We start from the raw sequence: 16,694 nt of genomic DNA, 5'->3' as shown, positions 1-16,694 counted from the left end.
ATGACCCGGAGTTGACCCGTTTGTCAGAGGTTTCATTTCTGACAAGTGTTTCTGGAAAATAAATTTTATTTTTATTTTTATTAATTTTAAAAATCAGTTTTATTTATTTTATAAATTGATTAATTAATCATTTAATTAATTGATTTATAATATAAATAATTCTGAAATATTTTCTAAAAATCAGATTTAATTATTTTCTTAATTATTTACTATTTATTTATTATTTATTTATTAGTTATAAATTATTTAAAATGATTAATTATTTTGATAATTAATCAAATAATTTTCAATAAATCATAATAAATTCATTTTAATTCCAAAAATTATAGAAAAATCACTTTTAATTCTGATTTTTCTCAAATAATTATTTAAAATCTATTTTAGGGTTCAATAATTAGTAATAATTATTTATATTAAATAATAAATTAATTTATCTATATTTAATTGATATTAATTAGACCGTTAGTCCGATTCGAGTGAAAAAAAGCCCTTTGACTCAGAAAAATGAATTATTTTCATTAAAAAAATAATATTAAAGCCTAGTTTCTTGTAGAATTTGGTTGACATTGTTATTTATTTGACTATCAGTCGAATTGCGTGCCGAGACGAGTCCGAAAAATTCCGGAAAATAGGAAACGAGACAGATAATGATCAATTTAGCGAACAGCGAGTTAGTTTTGATTCTAAAAATTATTTTAACTATAAAAATGATTATGTGCTTATGTTCTTATGTGTATTATGTGGTTAACCGAGTCTTTCTTGTTGATATATGATATACGAGTCGGTCATAAGCGCATGGGTAGACAATAGGAATGATGTGAAATCGATTTGAGACGCAATTGAATTACGAGATGTTTAAATCATTCTCTTTTCCTAAAAGAAGCTAAGCCAGCAAGGTAGGCCGAGTCGGTAATAGACGAAGGTGATATAATTGAAGTGAGTCACGTAAAAGGCAAGTTTTTTCCCTATTCTAATTTCAGAATAGTGATATTTTTTCAGATTCATATTACGGTTACACTCTTTTGATTCTTTTTTCTATTCCATTTCAATTCCTTATTCATATTCCAATTGTTATTCACAAATATTGATATATTCTGGTGTTTGGAATATATCAAAGCATACCGGTTATTCCGGTTGCTACTTCAAGGACTGGATAATGATACTTTTGGGGTTAAGCTTCACTTAGTCCTAAGGACCGGGACATAACCTGATCCTTGATATGGGCCGTAGTGCCTGGGTGCCCGACAGGATCTATATAGTGAGATATAGATCTGCACTGTATCCTGGCTGATCAGCAGGGTATAGATGCGAACTTGTGTCCAGTTTAGTTCATTTGTACTCGCCAACAGTGGCCTATTTTCTATTCTTGCGGGGTTATATGTTTGCAGATATACCTAGGTTACTGATTTACTTAAACTGCTTTACCACTGTTTATATTTTGCGGACTTGTTGAGCAATTTTTGGCTCACCCCTTCTTGTTGTTATTCACCTTATTGTTTTCAGTTAAGAAGGAATATGAAACCCATCAGGACTCGAGTGGTAAAGAAGCGGGTCAAGCCTCGGGATCCTCTCATACCCAAGGTGTTGATCCCAATCCAGGAAGAAAGCTTTGAGTTGCCCGAACAGGTGGAGTGTAGATAGTTAGTGTGTGTGTATTTGAATAAAAGATGAAATTAGTTTAAAACTGGTTAGACAATGGTTTCTAATAAAGAGAGTTTATAAGATTTTGAATTTAGTTTATAATAAAATAGTTAATGGTTCTTTTTTTCAAACTTCAACCTAAAAATATCATGGTTAGTGTTAAAGGGGTTTAGATATAATTCTTTATTATTTGTAAATCAGATTGTACAGGTTTGGTGAATAGTGAGTAACCCCCAGACTTATACCCCGGGTCTGGAGGGCGTTATAGGTTTGGCATCAGAGATGTAGGTTTGGTCCCTGAAAACAAGAACATTAGGATTAAGATAAGATAGGGAGATCACATAGGATAGGAATAGTCAAATAAGAAGAGTAGTTTTAGGATTTAGATCAAATTTGAATAGGAAAATATAAGTTTTAGGAATGAGTTAGTGACTTTTCTTCTTTCTTTGGTATATTATCAGATGGCATCATCAGGTTATTCGGGTTCGTCTGAGAGGACAGTTACAGGACCAGCTGCACCAGTCGTGCCTCCAGTATCTGAGTTAATGTTTCCTCCTCTTCCACCTCCACCACCACTGCCCCAGGAGCCAGTACCATCAGTGCCAGGGATAGTTCATGATCCAGTTGAGATGTTTGATCCATTGGAGTTCTTTGAGCCGATGCTTCCACCCCCATTTCCAGTAGAGCATCAGTTTATATCAGGAGTTGAGCCAGAGTTTCCACCACCACCAGTGTTACCTCCTATTCCAGTACATGTTCCAGAGCCAAAGGTGTTTCAGATGATTCCAGTCGAGGGTATGGGTGAGCATGAGGTAGAGTTACATATGTGATTTCCACAGGAGGGTGCAGGGATGCAGAGGGTTCAGTCACAGGAGTCAGTAAGTCATGTTGCACAGCCATACATGGTACCATATCATGACTACAGTGTTATGAGAGAGGACGTTGAGTACTGGAGAGCCCAGTGTAGAGAGATTATGCACTTATTTTATCAGAGAGACCGAGGACCATTAGCCGCATTACAGCCAGATTACTTTATGAGACAGAGGTTACAGTCTGCTTTGATGAGTGCTACTTGGGAGTTAGATACTTTGACACATGAGGGCCGCCTTCTTTTGTGGAGTTTTACAGGATTTTTTGTTTGACACAGACATTGGTTCAGATACTTAGGGATGAGCTGAGGCGTATTCTGTCGGGATTCTGAGATACTGACTACCAAGGGACTGACGTAGTGGAGATGACAGATGTATATAGATGCAGCCTAGTATGACATAGTGAGTAGTGTGTATGTGTGTAGTAACAGTTTGACTTGTAGTATCGTTCTGACTAGTAGTAGTCCCTATGACCAGCAGAGCTAGACTTTTTGTACCAAGCACTTACACCTGAGGCTGGTGTCATATATATAAAATGAACTTTTCAAATTTCTTTTATTTAAATTTCAGTTTTACAGCATTTACCTTTACTTTACTGTCTTACAGCTTTCGTACTTTAAATTCTGGAAAAAAAATATAAATATATTTAACTGTTTACATTTCATGTTTTTATATTAAGCTAACTGTTTTCTTCCTTCGAACCTTGTATTTAAATTTTGTTAATACAGGATAAATTGTTTTCTTACCTACTGTCAATTGTTTATTAAACTATTAAAAAGACATCACTTGTTTTGTTATCAGCAAATGGCACCAAAGAGAAAGACTAGGACCGAGACCTCCAACAACAGTAATTCCGAAGAACAGACCAATTATACCATGAACCAAATGTTCCATTTGATGCAACAACCGATGATAATGATGCAACAACAGATGCAGCAACAGTAGCAGCAGATTCAACAACAAATGTTACAACAGCCACCTCGTCCTGAGCCCCAGATACAACTACCTATACCTGTTATTACTTTCAAGCAGTTTCAGTCGGTTAAACCTCCAGAATTTGAAGGGTCTGTAGATCCTATTAAGGCTACCATTTGGTTAAAGGAAATAGAGAAAGTATTTGCGCTTGTAAAGGTAGGTGAAGACCAGAAAACTGATTTTGCTAGTTACTTATTAAAAGGAGAAGCGAATTATTGGTGGGAATCTAAGAAGGCTTTAGAAGGTGAAGATGTTATTACATGGGATAGGTTTAAAGAACTGTTCTTAGAATAGCATTTTCCTCGCTATGTAAAAAATCGGATGCAGATTAAATTTTTTTGGAACTGAAGTAGGGAAGTATGTCTGTGACAGAGTATAAAGCCAAGTTTACTGAGTTAGCTAGGTTTGTTCTAGAACAAGTTGATACTGAAGAAAAACGAGTCCAGAGGTTTCAAGAGGGATTACGACCATGGATCCGTGGTTAAGTTGCAGTTTTTGAATTAACGATGTATACCGCCGTAGTCCAGAAAGCCCTGATTATTAAGGGGAAAGCGAAAGGTCTCAAAAGGAAAGTGGACAAGGAAGTTTTCAAAGCCGTTTTAGCAGGAAGCCGGGATTTCAGGCCCGGAAAAATATGAATTTTAAAAGGATAGGACAAGGTATCCAGAAAATAGGTAATCGTTTCAAGCTCCCAGCCATCAGGGAATTGTCAGAGTCCCAGTGCCGTACTACAAGACTTGTGGTCGAAAATATATCGGCAATTGTATCAAGACAGGTGTGACATGTTTCAAATGTAAGCAGAAAGGACACTATTCTAACGAATGTCCAATAAGAAAAATAGCAGAAGTTACTTGTTTCCAGTGTGGAAGAAAAGGGCATATCGATAGGAATTGTAAAGGACCAGCAATGGCAGCTACTGTACCGAAAGTGTTGGCATTACCTCCTCCACCACATCATAATCAGCCTAGAGCAAGGACTTTCAACATGAAGATGAAAGAGGCAGTGCAGAGCCCTAGTGTGATTGCAGGTACGCTTTTGGTAATTCAGTAAATTCCAAAGTATTAATTGATTCTGGAGCTACTCGTTCATTTATTTCTGAAAAATTCCTTGATAAGAGAATTGCGAAATTGAATTTTTGGGCGAGACGTTAATTATAAAATTAGCGAATGACGACCAAGTTCTGGTAAATTGAGTATGTCCTGCATGCGATATCGAAATAGTCGGACATCATTTCTCCGTAAAATTGATTCATTTTAAGCTAGGAGAGTTTGATGTTATTTTGGGGACGGATTGGTTAGCTTGTCATAATGCTCATATTGATTGAACGAAAAAGAAAGTAAAATTGTGAAGTGCGGAAAATGCAACGGTAATGTTCAAGGGCGACAGACAGCAACAGAAATTTCTGACAATAATGCAGACCAAACGATTGCTTCGACAGGGATGTGAGATGTACAGAGCTTATATGTTAGATACTGAAAAAGGAAGTCCTAAAATAGAAGACATTCCAGTTGTATGTGAATTTCCTGACGTCTTTCCAGATGAGTTTTCAGGGTTACCGCCAGACCGGGAAATTAAATTTATGATTGACCTAGCGCCATGTACAGAACCAGTATCGAAAGCTCCATATCGAATGCCTCCAGTCGAGATTAAAGAATTGTCAAGATAATTACAAGATCTTCTTGACCGAGGTATCATAAGACCCACTGTATCCCCATGGGGTGCACCGGTATTGTTCGTAAAGAAGAAAGATGGCAGCATGCGATTATGCATTGACTATCGGGAATTGAATAAGCTTACTATCAAGAATAAGTATCTTTTACCGATAATCGACGATTTATTCGATCAACTAAAAGAAGCCGCATGGTTTTCGAAGATAGATTTGTGATCAGATTATCATCAATTGAAGATTAAAGCTGAAGATATTCCCAAGACGGCATTTCGTATGAGATATGGACATTATGAGTTTCTTGTAATGGAATTTGGATTGACCAACGCGCCAGCAACATTCATGGATTTGATGAACAAAGTATTCAAGAGCTACTTGGATAAATTCGTGATTGTATTTATTGATGACATCTTGATTTACTCAAAGAAGGAAGAAGAGCATGCTGAGCATTTGAGGATAGCTTTGGAAATTCTAAGGAAAGAGAAATTGTACGTGAAATTCTTAAAATTTGAATTATAGTTAAAGGAAGTACAATTTTTAGAACACATTATCAGTAGAGAAGGTATTTAAGTCAATCCAGCAAAGATTGAAGCTGTGTTAAATTGGGAAAGACCGAAGACACCGATGGAAGTTCGAAGTTTCTTGGGATTGGCAGGATAATATAGAAGATTTGTCAAAGATTTTGCAAAAATAGCCATGCCATTGACGAAGTTGACTCGAAAAAGTGAAAAGTTCATATGGGACGGCAAATGTGAAGAAAGTTTTCAAGAGTTGAAGAATCAGTTTGTAACCGCACTGGTACTAGTATTTGCAGACGAGTATGGGGATTTTGTCATTTATAGCGATGCTTCATACCGCGGATTAGGATGTGTACTGATGCAACACGGTAACTTCATTGCATATGCTTCGAGACAACTAAAACCTCATGAACAGAAATATCCTTCGCATGATCTGGAATTAGCAGCGATCGTATTTGCATTGAAACTTTGGAGAAATTATCTCTACGGTGAGAGATGCGAAATCTACACGGATCATAAATGTCTGAAGTACATCTTTACATAGAAGGAACTGAACATGAGACAACACCGATGGCTGGCATTTATTAAAGATTATGATGTTACGATTAGTTATCATCCAGGAAAAGCGAATATTGTGGCAGATGCCCTAAGCCAGGAGGAAAGATTGAATCAGTTAACATCATGTGAAGAATTAACCAAAGAATTTGACAAGTTGGAAATCGAAGTTCGTGTTCCCCAGGAACCTACTGAAGCTATGTATGCTATGACTTTTCAGCCGGAATTACTAGAGAAGATTCGCCGTTGTCAAGAAGAAGTGATGAGTCAAAATGACGATTTAACAGGAGAAGAAATGACAACTCAAAAAGATAATGAAGGAATTCTATGCTTTGCATCAAGAATCTGGATCTCTAACGTGGCAGAACTGAAAGAAGAAATATTGTGAGATGCGCATAGTTCGAGGTATTCCATTCATCCAGGAAGTACAAAAATGTACCGAGATTTGAAGGAAAATTTTTGGTGGCCAAATATGAATAAGGAGATAGCTGAATGGGTAAGTAAATGCTACACATGTCAGCGAGTTAAAGCAGAACATCAACGTCCAAGTGGATTACTGCAACCATAGGATATTCCAGAATGGAAATGGGAACATATAGCGATGGATTTTGTGGTAGGACTTCCAAGAAGTAAAGCAAATCATGATGCGATATGGGTAATCATTGATAGATTAACAATGTCAGCACATTTTCTACCGATTAATGAAAGATTATCGCTCGATAAGCTAGTGCACTTGTATCTCAAGGAGATTGTGATGCGACATGGAATTCCAATATCTATCATGTCTGATCGAGATCCTCGATTTAATTCAAGATTTTGGAGACAATTTCAAGAATGTCTTGGAACTAAACTAAACATGAGTACCGCTTATCATCCGCAAACAGATGGACAAAGTGAAAGGACTATCCAAACAATCGAAGACATGCTACGAGTTTGTGCAATTGACTTCAAAGGCAGTTGGGATGAACATTTACCTTTAGTCGAATATTCTTACAACAACAGCTATCATGCGAGTATTGGAATGCCATCGTACGAAGCATTATATGGAAGAAAATGCAGATCACCAATATATTGGGATGAATTCGGAGAACTCAAGGTTTTGGGTCCAGAATTAATCCAACAGACTAAAGAAAAGATAGAACTTATTCAAAAGCGATTGAATGCAGCACAAAGTAGACAACGCAAATATACAGATCAAGCAAGAAAGGATATGGACAACCAGGAAGGAGATCATGTGTTAATAAAAATATCGCCATGGAAAGGATTAACCAGATTTGGCAACAAGGGTAAATTGAAGCCACGATATGTCGGACCGTTTGAAATTCTGAAGAAAGTGGGGAAGTTGCATACAAATTAGCTTTACCGCCTCATATGTAGCATATCTACAATGTGTTTCACGTATCAATGCTCAAGCGATATAATCCTGATTCTAGGCATGTGATCGAATATGAACCGATAGATATCCAACCTGATTTGTCTTTTGTAGAATAGCCGGTAAGAATTTTAGATCGGCGAGAGAAAGTGTTGAGAAATAAATCTGTGACTTTAGTGCGAGTATTGTGGAGAAACCCTATGGTTGAAGAATCAACCTAGGAACTTGAGAGCGAAATGTTAGAAAAGTATCCTCATTTGTTTTCATAGAGAGATTCTGAGGACAGAATCCTATTAAGGGGGGAAGGATGTAACGCCTGGGAAATTTACGTCTGTATTATATCATATTTATAATAAATTATGTGTTTTAATGTGTCATTTATGTGTAATTAACTGTAAAACCCTAATTGTTATGTGTTACATGCATTCGGTATTATTCTGGTATTTTTAAGATATTTTTTAGATATTTTAATTTTCACTTATAGCTTTTATTTCAAAAGTTTTACGACCCGAATCATGATTTTAAAGCAGATATTTCAAATAAAATAATGGGCCTTATTTTTCATCAAACAGCTTTTACCATCGCATTATTCTGAACATCTACGTATTTTATAAATTTTCTCATTTCACGAAAAATGACTTTTCCGGGCCCCACTGGGTGTTAAAAACCCCACAAAAAATACATTTTTATTTTTATAAAATTATAGGACTTTCATTTATATTATTTCTTTGTATTTTTGCATTATTCACAATTTTTGGGAAATTTTGGCATATATATTGTATATATAAAATATTTAATAATTAAATTTTAATACTCAAAAATTATAAAATTAGGGGCCTATTAATTTTAAAAAGTGTAGAATTAGGGCCTTAATTTTAATTAGGAGTATTAATTTTACTACTATAAATAGCCCAATTTTTATTTAATTATTATTAATTATTAACTAAAAATTTGAAATTAATTAAAATTCTCTGGAAACCGGGTCGGGAGAACAGTTTTGGGTCGAAGAATCAATCAAGGATTTCCAGCTGATTTCTGCATCAAATCGTGTGATTTAAGTACTGAAATTGAAGGTCTTGATATGTTCTTTCGGTTTTTGATATCAATTTCATGTTTTAATGCATCGTTTTTTATTTTCGATTTCTAGAGTTTATGTTCGAATTAGGGCTTTCTGATTCTAGGGTTACTATGATGTTTTGATGATTGATATAGCTTTGTTAGATGATTTACATTTGATTCATGGTGTTTAATTGCATAAACGATTCCTGGATAGCAAAGTTCGATTATTAGGGTTTATGTGAATTTTCAAAACCTAGCTTCGTGATTTTGGTCAATCTTTGGTTCTTGATTTGTTAGGACTTTGATTGTACGTGTTCTTAGCTTTGATTTGCACTATTAAACATTAAGTTCCATGTACGATTCTGTGATTTCGATATTTGGCCGGAGTTCATGTCGGTTTTGATCGGAGTTGAGGATTCAGGGATATTTCTGGTATGATTTGCCAGGGAATAGATTGGTGAAGTAATTTGGAGTTGAAACCCTGTGAAAACTGATTGCCGGAATCCTGGCCGGTCGCCGGATTCTGGGCAGATTCCCGTCATGTTCTTCATGACCCGGATTTGACCCGTTTGACCCGTTTCCAGAACCCGGTTTTGATCCGTTTTATCAGAGGTTTCATTTCTGACAAGTGTTTCTGGAAAATAAATTTTATTTTTATTTTTATTAATTTTAAAATCAGTTTTATTTATTTTATAAATTGATTAATTAATTATTTAATTAATTGATTTATATTATAAATAATTCTGAAATATTTTCTAAAAATCAGATTTAACTATTTTCTTAATTATTTACTATTTACTTATCATTTACTTATTAGTTATAAATTATTTAAAAATGATTAATTATTTTCATAATTAATCAAATAATTTTTAATAAATTATAATAAATTCATTTTAATTCCAAAAATTATAGAAAAATCATTTTTAATTATGATTTTTCTCAAATAATTATTTAAAAATTATTTTAGGGTTTAATAATTGGTAATAATTATTTATATTAAATAATAAATTAATTTATCTGTATTTAATTGATATTAATTAGACCGTTAGTCCGATTCGAGCGAAACGAAAGCCCTTTGACTCAGAAAAATGAATTATTTTTATTAAAAAAATAATATTAAAGCCTAGTTTCTTGTAGAATTTGGTTGACCTTGTTATTTATTTGACTATTAGTCAAATCGTGTGCCGAGACGAGTCTGAAAAATTCTGGAAAATAGGAAACGAGTCAGATAATGATAAGTTAAGCGAACATCGAGTCAGTTTTGATTCTAAAAATTATTTTAACTATAAAAATGATTATGTGCTTATGTGTATTATGTGGTTAACCGAGTGTTGCTTGTTCATATATGATATACGAGTCGGTCATAAGCGCATGGGTAGAAAATAGGAACGATGTGAAGTCGATTTGACACGCAATTGAAGTACGAGATGTTTAAATCATTCTCTTTTCCTAACAGAAGCTAAGCCATCAAGGCAGGTCGAGTCGGTAATAGATGAAGGTGATCTAATTGAAGTAAGTCGCGCGGAAGGCAAGTTTTTCCCCTATTCTAATTTCAAAATAGTGATATTTCTTCAGATTCATATTACGTTTGCACTCTTTTGATTCTTGTTTCTATTCCATTTCAATTTCTTATTCATATTCCAATTGTTATTCACAAATATTGATATATTCTGGTGTTTGGAATATATCAAAGCATACCGATTGTTCCAGTTGCTACTTTAAGGACTGGATAATGATACTTTTGGGGTTAAGCTTCACTAAATCCTAAGGACCGGGACATAACCTGATCCTTGATATGAGCCATAATGCTTGGGTGCCCGACATGATCTATATAGTGAGATATAGATCTGCACTGTATCCTGGTTGATCCGCAGGGTATAGATGCGAACTTGTGTCTAGTTTAGTTCATTTGTACTCGCCAACATTGGACTTCTTTCTCTTCTCGTGGGGTTATATCTTTGCAGATATACCCAGGTTACTGATTTACTTAAACTGCTTTACCACTAATTATATTTTACGGACTTGTTGAGCAATTTTTGGCTCACCCCTTCTTATTGTTATTCACCTTATTGTTTTCAGTTAAGAAGGAATATGAAACCCATCAGGACTCGAGTGGCAAAGAAGCGGGTCAAGCCTCAGGATTCTCTCATACCCAAGGTGTTGATCATAATCCAGGAAGAAAGCTTTGAGTTGCCCGAATATGTGGAGTGTAGATAGTTAGTGTGTGTGTGTATGTGTGTGTGTGTGTGTTTGAATAAAAGATGAAATTAGTTTAAAACTGGTTAGACAATGGTTTCTAATAAAGAGAGTTTATAAGATTTTGAATTTGGTTTGGAATAAAGTAGTTAGTGGTTCTTGTTTTCATACTTCAACCTAAAAAGATCCTGGTTAGTGTTAAAGGAGTTTAGATATAATTCTTTATAATTTGTAAATCAGATTGTACATGTTTGGTGAATAGTGAGTAACCCCCAGACTTATACCCCGGGTCTGGAGGGCGTTACACAATAGCCAATAGTTCTTTCTACATAGTAGTGTAATTCAGCTGAGCACCGGTTATGGTCTTATTAGCATAGTAAACCACATGAAATATGTTATTCTTCCTCTGCCTAAGAACTGTTCCAACTGCATAGCCACTTACATCGTACATCATCTCAAAAGGCTCTTTCCAATCAGGTGCGGTTTTGACAGGTGCCATAATTAAACTCTTCTTCAATGTATCAAAAGCTACAAGGCACTCGTCATCAAATTTAAAAGGAACATCCTTCTCTATTAGACTGCACAAAGGCTTTGAAATTTTCGAGAAATCTTTGATAAAACGCTTGTAGAAACCCGCATGACCAAGAAAACTGTGAATTCCCTTAACAGAGTTAAGTGGAAGAAGATTCTCAATGACCCCCACCTTAGCCTTGTCCACCTCAAGACCCTTATTAGAAACCTTGTGCCCGAGAATAATGCCCTGACGCACCATAAAATGACATTTTTCCCAATTGAGAACCAGATTGGTCTCAACACAGCTCTTGAGAACTTGTCCCAGATTCTGCAAGTATTCATCAAAAGAATCACCAAAGACTGAGAAGTCGTCCATGAACACCTCCATATTCTGGCCAATCATGTCAGAAAATATGGCCATCATACATCTCTGAAAAGTGGTTGGTGCACCACACAAACCAAAAGAAACTCGTCTGAAGGCGAAAGTACCAAATGGACAAGTGAAGGTAGTCTTCTCCTGATCTTCTGGGGCGATACAAATTTGATTATAACCCAAATAGCCGTCTAGAAGACAGTAATACTCGTGACCGGCTAACCTATCAAGCATCTTATCAATAAAGGGAAATGGAAAGTGGTCCTTCCTAGTGGCTTTGTTCAGCTTCCTATCCATGCAGACTCTCCACCCCGTGACTGTCCATGTAGGAATAAGCTAATTCTTCTCATTTTCTACCACAGTAATGCCACCTTTCTTTGGCACACATTGGACCGGGCTTACCCATGAACTGTCAGAGATAGGATAGATGATCCATGCATCCAGCCACTTTAGAATTTCCTTCTTCACTACTTCCTTTATGATTGGATTAAGTCTTCTTTGTTGCTCGACTGTAGGCTTGCTACCTTCCTCTAGCAGAATTTTGTGCATGCCATAAGAAGGGCTGATTCCCTTGATATCTACTATAGTCCATTTAATTTCCGATTTGAACTCTCTCAGAATCCTCAAAAGCTTTTCCTCATCGCTACCTGAAAGGTTTGATGCAATAATAACAGGCAGAGTAGATGCATCACCTAAAAACGCATACCTCAAATGTTCAGGTAAAGGCTTAAGCTCGAAAGTGGGAGCTTCCTCAATAGAAGGCTTGAGGCGTTTAGGAGCTTTGCTTAATTCCTCCATTCCAAGAGATTCAAAAGGCATATCAATCTTCCTCTTCTAGGGAGAAGCATTCAAATACTGTAATTTCTCATCACCTTCGTCATCTCCACTGTCTGAATTCCCCAATAAGGCTATTTTTAAGGCATCAGACCTTAGCAATTGATCAAGTTCCGGTGTGACCACCGAATCGACCAACTCCACTTTCAAGCACTCCTCATTATCAGCAAGAAATTTCATAGCATTGAACACATTAAAAGTTACATCCTGATCCAGCCCTCTCATTGTAAGCTCGCCCTTCTGCACATCTATCAAGGTTCGGCCAGTTGCCAAGAAAGGCCTTCCCAAGATTATGGGAATCTTCTTATCCTCCTCGAAATCAAGAATGACGAAATCAACAGGGAAAATAAGTTTATCCACCTTGACCAAGACATCCTCCACAATACCTCGCGGATATGTAATAGAACAGTCGGCCAACTGCAAGGTCATATAAGTTGGTTTGGGATCAAGTAAGTCCAACTGCTTGAAAATTGATAACGGTATCATATTGATGCTAGCTCCCAAGTCATATAAGCGTCTATCAAAAGACACTTTCCCAATAGTACATGGAATAATGAAGCTTCCTGGATCTGTAAGCTTCGGAGGCAACTTCTGTTGCAGCACAGCACTACATTCCTTCGTGAGAGCAACAGTCTCTAAATCATCTAACTTCACCTTCTGAGAGAGAATACTTTTCATAAGCTTTGCATAGCTAGGCATATGCTCGAGAGCCTCGGCGAAAGTTATGTTGATATGAAGTTTCTTGAACACCTCCAGAAACTTCTCAAATTGCTTGTCCAACTTTTTCTTCTACATCCTCTTAGGAAAAGGTGGTGGAGGATAGATCTGTTTCTCCCCTGTATTACCCTCAGGTGGAGTGTGCTCAACAGTAGTCTTCCTTGGTTCCACTTCTTCATCATGCTGTTTTGCTTCTTTCTCAGCCCCAGCTTCTTCAGTCAACTCTTGAGTTTGTTCGGGATTCGCAACCTTCCCAGACCTCAAAGTAATTGCCTTTACCTGCTCCTTAGCTTCCCTCTTTCCTGGAACTTCAGTGTCACTAGGCAATGTACCAGGTTGACGATTTAGCAAGGCATTGGCAATTTGGCCAACTTAATTTTCCAAGGTCTTGATAGACACAGCTTAACTCTTGCACATAAGCTTCAACTCCTCCAATTCAGATTTTTCATTAGCTTGTTACAGCTGGAGTTGTTGTCTTGGTGCATACTGTGTTTGCTAAAAACCAAGGGGGTTGTATTGTTTAGCTGGATACTGCTATTAAGGCTGTTGAACCGCATTCTGAGCATTGCTCCAGCTGAAATTAGGATGATTACGATTGTTAGGATGATAGGTGGTTGGCACTGGTTTCTGCGATCGTTGGAAGTTGCTCACGAACTGCACTGATTCACTAAAAATTGTGCACTGATCAGTCTCATGGGCACCGATATAAAGCTCACAGACACTAGTGATTTGATTAACTCCATAATTAGCCAAAGAGTCCACCTTCATCGTCAAAGCCTTAAGTTGGGAAGCGATAGCAGTTGCTGCATCCAACTCCAGAATTCCTGCTACTTTTCCTGAGTCAGTCTCTGGGAAGGATTCTGGTACTCATTAGCAGAAATCAGTTCAAAAAGTTCATAAGTTTCATCGTAGCTTTTAGCCCACAAGGCTCCTCCTGATGCTGCATCAAGCATGGGTCTAGAAGTAGCACCCAATCCATTGTAGAAGCAATTAATAATCATCCAATCAGGCATGCCATGGTATGGGCACTTCCTTAGCATCTCTTTATATCGATCACAAGCCTCACACAGAGATTCACCAATTTGATGCACAAATTGAGTAAGAGCATTCCTGATTGCAGCGGTCTTTTCCATGTGAAAGAATTTCATGAGAAACTTTTACGCAAGATCCTCCCATTTAGTGATAGACCCTGGTGGTAGAGAATATAACCAGCACTTACCTTTGTCCCTCAGAGAGAATGGGAAGAGTCGCAGCTTGATAGCATCTTCAGTCACACCATTGAACTTGAAAGTATCGCAGATCTCGATGAAATCTCTGATGTGCATGTTGGGGTCTTCAAAAGGAGAACCTCCAAACTGAACTGAGTTCTGTATCATATGGATCGTGCCTGCTTTGATCTCAAAAGTGTTAGCCAAGATGGCTGGTCTGATGATACTCGACTGAATGTCATGGATCTTAGGCTGAGCATAGTTCATCAAAGCCTTAGGATTTTCTGCTTGATCTCCCATTGCTACTACAATTGTTCTTCAACTTTCTCTTCTTCTTCTACCTTCTGTTCATCCTCAACAACTTCCTTACGCACTACCACAAGTTCTTCCTCGGCTTTATCCAGTGTTCTCTTATGAGTATGTGAACGCGTATGCATACACCCTCACTAGAGTACCTGAAACAAGACATGGAAAAATTAAGTAACAATGTCCGAGTCAATGAACTTTAACGAAAACTGATGTCAAGCACATAAACTATAAATTAATACTGTAGTCCCCGGCAGCGGAGCCAAAAACTTGTTAGTCGCTAAACACACGCTAATAATACATGCAAGTATACGAGTTCACAAGTACTATAGAATCTTTTCTAGTTTATTCCCACAGAGACTGTATTGGTTAACTATTTAATTTACGCAGCTAAGCAACAATGTATGGTTATTATCCAATGCTAAGATGTTAGGTCCCGAATTATCGTAGAAGGGGGGTTGAATACGATAATCATTAAATTAAAAATTCTTTCGAATCTTTAGCGGATATACATTTAGTGCTCGATTAGTGGTTTTGTGTTCTTGAGAGGAATAGTGTTTGGAACAATAAAACGAAGAACACAAGATATTCGGGGAAGTATATATTCGTATATAAATCCTCGAGGGGTGTTGCTACACTCCGGTAAATAAATTTACCGGCTACAATATAAGAACAAGAAAGTTCCTAGATTCTGCAAAGATTTACAAATCAAATCCTACAATGATCTAGCTTTTGTTTGTCTAAGGATTTAATTACCGGGTAATGATTATAATACCCCTAAGAATATACAAGAGTTAAATCAAATATTATAACGTTACTCCGGTGAGAAGTTAAACGGATATTTAAAAAGCTTGAGCTTGTCTGTATACTCTTTGTTTCATGTTTTCATCTCCTCTCGTGAAACAGAAGATGAACAAAACTCAGAACAACTGCTTAATTCTGCTTCAAAGTGTAGACTTATATAAATTCAATTGGACAGGTGGTATTTCTGTGTCCACACAAGTCCTTGAATTGCTATAAATGAATCAATGAATATAACTCCTCTATGGTGACCAGGGCAAGCTTCTGTGGCGACCAGTGTCTCTTTAGAGCTCTATGACGACGGTAAATCCTCTATGGTGACCAGTTATCCTCTATGGTGACCAGTGTACTAAGATGAACTCTATGGCGACCAAGAGACCCTCTATGGCGACCACATGACTTCTATGGCGACCAAGAGAACCTCTATGGTGACCAAGAGAGCCACTTGTAGTCCTGTATGTAGCTCTATGGCGACCAGGTAGAGACATATTCCTTCTGTGGCGAATAGAGCCTATGGCGACCACTGGTACCATAGAGAATCTCTATGGAGACATGTGTGGTGCCTTAGAGATTTTATCTATGGAGACCAGTTATGTGGCGACCAGTGACTTGGAACACTTCTGTGGAGACCAACTAGAAGACTGGTATGACTTAGAATATTCATGCTCTTGTCAAACCATTCTTCAATGTATCAACACTTTCTTTTGTAATTAAATTAAAATCCCTTCTTGTATACAGATGTTTGGTGCACTGGTCTGGTTCACAAACAACTAGCATTGAGAGAACCTAATTCAATTTGACTTGTGTGTCTGAGTTGATTCAGATTGGTTGAATATACATTGCTTCTAACACTGACTGTCAATAAAAAAATGTACTTTCACTGGAATCCTTTCTGGTACTTTAGACAACGTCTTCATTCAACTACAATCTTGAATACTTCATTCACTGTTTTTACCAACACTTGAACATATAAATGAACTCCTGTCAGTGAGTATAGCTTCAAGACTGCAATTGTCTTCTTTAACCTTTGTCTATACCATGTCTTCAATTCTTCAGATTCCTATGCTTCACAGACAGTCTATCTTTAATCA

At 36.8% G+C, this 16,694-nt stretch overlaps 1 non-coding gene across 1 annotated transcript; it reads left to right on the top strand.

The window, feature by feature from the left end:
- Positions 1–14,299: 14,299 nt before the first annotated feature.
- LOC141699668 (small nucleolar RNA R71) lies at positions 14,300–14,406 on the top strand. The gene has a single exon (XR_012566068.1). It is a non-coding gene; the product is annotated as a small nucleolar RNA R71 (small nucleolar RNA).
- The last annotated feature ends 2,288 nt before the right edge of the window (positions 14,407–16,694 follow it).

This window comes from Apium graveolens, unplaced genomic scaffold, assembly GCF_009905375.1.
Source record: "Apium graveolens cultivar Ventura unplaced genomic scaffold, ASM990537v1 ctg1006, whole genome shotgun sequence".
NCBI lineage: Eukaryota > Viridiplantae > Streptophyta > Magnoliopsida > Apiales > Apiaceae > Apium > Apium graveolens.
The sequence above is the reverse complement of the archived record's forward strand: the minus strand, read 5'-3'. Positions and strand labels throughout refer to the sequence as shown.